The following is a 7,385-nucleotide window of genomic DNA, read 5'->3' as shown; positions in this document are numbered from 1 at the left end:
ACACACACACACTCGCACAGATTCTTAAGGTGACCTTTTCCTGTCTCATGTTCTCCTCATACAAACAGTTTTCATCCACAAAATTGTTGTGGATGAAAAATAGTAAGTTTAATTCTCAATGTAGTTATTGAAAACCTGTGCCACGGTCTACAACCTTTCATCCATGTCACCATGGGACTAGATCAGTCCTTTTCAAACTTCCTCGCCAAATAGAGCCTCGTACAGTACAGTAGTGTAGTAAGCACACGTATTCATTAGCTATCCCATAATGACAACAGTCAAGCTAGTAGCGTAGTAGGCACACGTATTCATTAGCTATCCCATAATGACAACATTCAAGTACAGTAGCGTAGTAGGCACAGGTATTCATTAGCTATCCCATAATGACAACATTCAAGTACAGTAGCGTAGTAGGCACAAGTATTGGTCAAAAACAAGCCCAAGTATATTTCATTTTTTTGTCCACTGTAACATGACACACACTTTGAACAATAACACTGTGTTTGAATAGTGGCAAATAAAACACTGTACTTTCATCAGGTGAGTATTTAAGGAGGTTGAGAGTCACTGAACTGAATCATCTGCTGGAATAAAATCCAGATAAAAGGTTGTTTTTGTTTTTACTTTATTGTTCTGTATGAAATATTCTGTAACAACACAACTTTAATCCGCTGTTTCTTTGTGGGATTTTCAAAATAAAAAGAACTTTATCTAAAGAAATATATATTTGTTTGTTTTTGTGTAAAAATGACCCACACTTTACAAACAATGTATTCTAGATCAACATGATCATATATTGATATTAACTAAATACATGAGGCCATAATAATAATAATAATACAAAAATAATAATAGTGTATATAAACATTGTGGAATAATATTGTGTATGAACATTCTGTAATAATAGTGTATATAAATATTGTGTAATAATAGTCTATATAAATACTGTGTAATAATAGTGTTTATAAACATTGTGTAATAATAGTGTATATAAATATTGTGTAATAATAGTGTATATAAACATTGTGTAATAATAGTGTATATAAACATTGTGTAATGATAGTGTACATAAATATTGTGTAATAATAGTGTATATAAATATTTTGTTATAATAGTGCCTATAAACATTGTGTAATAATAGTGTATATAAACATTATGTAATATAGTGCTTATAAAAATTGTGTAATAATAGTGTATATAAACAATGTGTAATAATAGTGTATATAAATATTGTGTAATAATAGTGTATATAAACATTGTGTAATAATAGTGTATATAAACATTGTGTAATGATAGTGTACATAAATATTGTGTAATAATAGTGTATATAAACATTGGGTAATAATATTTTATATAAAAATTGTGTAATATAGTGCTTATGAACATTGTGTAATAATAGTGTATATAAACATTGTGTAATAATATTGTGTATAAACATTGTGTAATAATAGTGTATATAAATATTGTGTAATAATAGTGTACATACATATTGGGTAATAATAGTGTTTATAAACATTGTGTAATAAAAGTGTATATAAACTTTGTGTAATAATAGTCCATATAAACACTGTGTAATAATAGTGCTTATAAACATTATGTAAAAATAGTGTTTATAAACATTGTGTAATAATAGTGCATATAAAAATTGTGTAATATCCATCCATCCATCCATTTTCTACCGCTTATTCCCTTTTGGGCTCGCGGGGGGCGCTGGTGCCTATCTCAGCTACAATCGGGCGAAAGGCGGGGTACACCCCGGACAAGTCGCCACCTCATCACAGGGCCAACACAGATAGACAGACTACATTCACACTCACATTCACACACTAGGGCCAATTTAGTGTTGTCAATCAACCTATCCCCAGGTGCATGTCTTTGGAAGTGGGAGGAAGCCGGAGTACCCGGAGGGGACCCACGCATTCACGGGGAGAACATGCAAACTCCACACAGGAAGATCCCGAGGCTGGATTTGAACCCAGGAACTGCAGCACCTTCGTATTGTGAGGCAGACGCACTAACCCCTCTGCCACCGGGAAGCCCAAATTGTGTAATAATAGTGTTTATAAACGTTATTTAATAATAGTGTATATAAATATTGTGTAATAATAGTGTATATAAACTGTGTAATTATAGTGTACATTAATATTGTATAATAGTGTATATAAATATTTTGTAATAATAGTGCATATAAACATTGTTTAACAATAGTGTACATAAATATTGTGTAATAAAAGTGTTTATAAACATTGTCTAATAATAGTGTTTATAAATATTGTGTAATAATAGTGTATATAAATATTGTGTAATAATAGTGTATATAAACATTGTATAATAATAGTATTTACAAATATTGTGTAACAATAGTGTTTATAAACATTGTGTAATAATAGTGTTTATAAATATTGTGTATTAATAGTGTATATAAACATTGTGTAATAATAGTGTTTAGAAATATTGTGTAATAATAGTGTATATAAACATTGTGTAATAATAGTGCATATAAACATTGTGTAATAATAGTGTTTACAAACATTGTGTAATAATAGTGTTTAAAAATATTGTGGAATAATAGTGTTTGTAAATATTGTGTAATAATAGTGTATATAAACATTATGTAATAATAGGGGTTTAGAAATATTGTGTAATAATAGTGTACATAAATGTTGTGTAATAATAATGTATATAAATATTTTGTAATAATAGTGCATATAAACATTGTGTAATAATAGTGTTTACAAACATTGTGTAACAATAGTGTTTATAAACATTGTGTGATAATAGTGTTTATAAATATTGTGTAATAATAATGTATATAAACATTAGTTAATAATAATGTTTAGAAATAGTGTAATAATAGTGTATATAAACATTATGTAATGATAATGCATATAAACATTGTGTAATTACAGTGTACATAAATATTGTGTAATAATAGTGTATATAAATATTTTGTAATAAAAGTGCATATAAACATTGTGTAATAATAGTGTACATAAATATTGTGTAATAATAGTGTTTATAAACATTGTGTAATAATAGTGTTTATAAATATTGTGTAATAATAGTGTATATAAATATTGTGTAATAATAGTGTTTATAAACATTGCATACAATGTGGGTAGCAATGTTTACTTGTACTGTCCCTGTCTAATGAATAGACGAATGAATGAAAAGATGAAGTTGAGTGTTTGGTGATCATAGCGACTATGGCACACACACTTACAGGTACATACAAATATGTATTACATGTACGACGTCCGTTTGGCCACTAAAGGGCAGGAGTGCGTCATGTTGTGTTAAAGCTGCCTGGTTTTTCTCAGGACTGAAGTTGAAATGTTTATCAACTTGGACGTCTTCCTTCAAACATCTTTCGCAAATATGCATTAACTACATTAATAATACATTTATTAACATTATATTTAAGGAACACACATTATTAAATAGTTTATAAACATTTAGTTAAAGGAACACATTAATTGTTCATTTATGAAGATTGTATTAATGGAAAACACATTAATAATACATTTACTAACATTGTCATGCATGCGAGTCTAGTTTTAAGTATATCATAAAACTAATAATGGTATTGTCGATAATAAATAATGATATTGCCATTAATAAGTAATAACATTATTTTCAATAATAACTAATAATATTGTCAATAATAAGTAATAATAGAGTTTTCAATAATAAATAATAATAGTATTGTCAATAATAAGTAATAATAGTATTGTCAATAATAAGTAATACTAGTATTGTCCATAATAAGTAATATTAGTATTGTCCATAATAAGTAATATTAGTAATGTCAATAATAAGTAGTAATAGTATTGTCAATAATAAGTAATAATCATATTGTCAATAATAGGAAATAATAATATTGTCAAAAATAGGTAATAATAACATTGTCAATAATGAGTAGTAATAATAATAATAATGGATTAGATTTATATCGCGCTTTTCTATTGTTAGATACTCAAAGCGCTCACAGAGAAGTGGGAACCCATCATTCCTTCACACCTGGTGGTGGTAAGCTACATCTGTAGCCACAGCTGCCCTGGGGTAGACTGATGGAAGCGTGGCTGCCAGTTTGCGCTTACTGTCCCTCCGACCGCCACCAATCATTCATTCATCATTCATTCACCACTGTGAGCGGCACCGGGGGCAAGGGTGAAGTGTCCTGCCCAAGGACACAACGGCGGCGATTTGGATGTCAATGGGTGGGAAGCGAACCTGCAACCCTCAGGTTTCTGGGACGGCCGTTCTACCCACTACGGAATGCCGCTCCTAGTAATAATAGTATTGTGCAAATTAAGTAATAATATTATACTTCCAAAGACCTGGGGATAGGTTGATTGGCAACACTAAATTGGCCCTAGTGTGTGAATGTGAGTGTGAATGTTGTCTGTCTATCTGTGTTGGCCCTGCGATGAGGTGGCGACTTGTCCAGGGTGTACGCCGCCTTCCGCCCGATTGTAGCTGAGATGGGCGCCAGCGCCCACCGCGACCCCAAAAGGGAATAAGCGGTAAAAAATGGATGGATGGTATTATTTTCCATAATAACTAATAATAGTATTGTCAATAATAAGTAGTGATGGTATTGTCAATAATAAGTAATAATAGTATTGTCAATAATAAGTAATAATCCATCCATCATCTTCCGCTTATCCGAGGTCGGGTCGCGGGGGCAACAGCCTAAGCAGGGAAACCCAGACTTCCCTCTCCCCAGCCACTTCGTCTAGCTCTTCCCGGGGGATCCCGAGGCGTTCCCAGGCCAGCCGGGAGACATAGTCTTCCCAATGTGTCCTGGGTCTTCCCCGGGGCCTCCTACCGGTTGGACGTGCCCTAAACACCTCCCTAGAGAGGCGTTCGGATGGCATCCTGACCAGATGCCCGAACCACCTCATCTGGCTCCTCTCGATGTGAAGGAACAGCGGCTTTACATTGAGTCCCTCCCGGATGGCAGAGCTTCTCACCCTATCTCTAAGGGAGAGCCCCGCCACACGGCGGAGGAAACTCATTTCGGCCACTTGTACCCGTGATCTTATCCTTTCGGTCATGACCCAAAGCTCATGACCATAGGTGAGGATGGGAACGTAGATCGACCGGTAAATTGAGAGCTTTGCCTTCCGGCTCAGCTCCTTCTTCACCACAACGGATCGGTACAACGTCCGCATTACTGAAGACGCCGCACCGATCCGCCTGTCGATCTAATGATCCACTCTTCCCTCACTCGTGAACAAGACTCCTAGGTACTTGAACTCCTCCACTTGGGGCAGGGTCTCCTCCCCAACCCGGAGATGGCATTCCACCCTTTTCCGGGCGAGAACCATGGACTCGGACTTGGAGGTGCTGATTCTCATTCCGGTCGCTTCACACTCGGCTGCGAACCGATCCAGCGAGAGCTGAAGATCCCGGTCAGATGAAGCCATCAGGACCACATCATCTGCAAAAAGCAGAGACCTAATCCTGCGGTTACCAAACCGGAACCCCTCAATGCCTTGACTTCGCCTAGAAATTCATAAAAGTTATGAACAGAATCGGTGACAAAGGACAGCCTTGGCGGAGTCCAACCCTCACTGGAAATGTGTCGACTTACTGCCGGCAATGCGGACCAAGCTCTGGCACTGATCGTACAGGGAACGGACCGCCACAATAAGACAGTCCGATACCCCATACTCTCTGAGCACTCCCGACAGGACTTCCCGAGGGACACGGTCGAATGCCTTCTCCAAGTCTACAAAGCACATGTAGACTGGTTGGGCAAACTCCCATGCACCCTCAAGAACCCTGCCGAGAGTATAGAGCTGGTCCACAGTTCCACGACCAGGACGAAAACCACACTGTTCCTCCTGAATCCGAGGTTTGACTATCCGACGTAGCCTCCTCTCCAGTACACCTGAATAAACCTTACCGGGAAGGCTGAGGAGTGTGATCCCACGATAGTTGGAACACATCCTCCGGTCCCCCTTCTTAAAGAGAGGAACCACCACCCCGGTCTGCCAATCCAGAGGTACCGCCCCCGATGTCCACGGGATGCTGCAAAGTCTTGTCAACCAAGACAGCCCCACAGCATCCAGAGCCTTAAGGAACTCCAGGCAGATCTCATCCACCCCTGGGGCCTTGCCACCGAGGAGCTTTTTAACTACCTCAGCGACCTCAGCCCCAGAAATAGGAGAGTCCACCACAGATTCCCCAGGCACTGCTTCCTCATAGGAAGACGTGTTGGTGGGATTGAGGAGGTCTTCGAAGTATTCCTTCCACCTATCCACAACATCCGCAGTTGAGGTCAGCAGAACACCATCTGCACCATACACGGTGTTGATAGTGCACTGCTTCCCCTTCCTGAGGCGGCGGACGGTGGTCCAGAATCGCTTCGAAGCCGTCCGGAAGTCGATTTCCATGGCTTCCCCGAACTCCTCCCATGTCCGAGTTTTTGCCTCCGCGACCGCTGAAGCTGCACACCGCTTGGCCTGTCGGTACCTGTCCACTGCCTCCGGAGTCCTATGAGCCAAAAGAACCCGATAGGACTCCTTCTTCAGCTTGACGGCATCCCTCACCGCTGGTGTCCACCAAGGGGTTTTATGATTGCCGCCCCGACAGGCACCAACTACCTTGCGGCCACAGCTCCGATCTGCCGCCTCGACAATAGAGGTGCGAAACATGGTCCACTCGGACTCAATGTCCAGCACCTCCCTCGTGACATGTTCAAAGTTCTTCCGGAGGTGGGAATTGAAACTTTGTCTGACAGGAGACTCTGCCAGACGTTCCCAGCAGACCCTCACAATGTGTTTGGGCCTCCCAGGTCTGTCCGGCATCCTCCCCCTCCATCGCAGCCAACTCACCACCAGGTGGTGATCGGTAGAAAGCTCCGCCCCTCTCTTCACCCGAGTGTCCAAAACATGAGGCCGCAAATCCGATGACACAACTACAAAGTCGATCATGGAACTGCGGCCTAGGGTGTCCTGGTGCCAAGTGCACATATGGACACCCTTATGTTTGAACATGGTGTTTGTTATGGACAAACTGTGACGAGCACAAAAGTCCAATAACAAAACATCACTCGGGTTCAGATCCGGGCGGCCATTCTTCCCAATCACGCCTCTCCAGGTTTCACTGTCGTTACCAACATGAGCGTTGAAGTCCCCCAGTAGGACAAGGGAATCACCCGGGGGAGCACTTTCCAGTACTCTCTCGAGTGTTCCCAAAAAGGGTGGGTACTCTGAACTGCTGTTTGGTGCATAAGCACAAACAACAGTCAGGACCCGTCCCCTCACCCGAAGGCGGAGGGAGGCTACCCTTTCGTCCACCGGGTTGAGCTCCAACGTACAGGCTTTCAGCCGGGGGGAAACAAGAATTGCCACCCCAGCCCGTCGTCTCTCACT

The sequence above is a fragment of the Nerophis ophidion genome, linkage group LG01 (genome assembly GCF_033978795.1).
Source record: "Nerophis ophidion isolate RoL-2023_Sa linkage group LG01, RoL_Noph_v1.0, whole genome shotgun sequence".
Classification (NCBI taxonomy): domain Eukaryota; kingdom Metazoa; phylum Chordata; class Actinopteri; order Syngnathiformes; family Syngnathidae; genus Nerophis; species Nerophis ophidion.
This window is presented reverse-complemented; position numbering follows the sequence as displayed.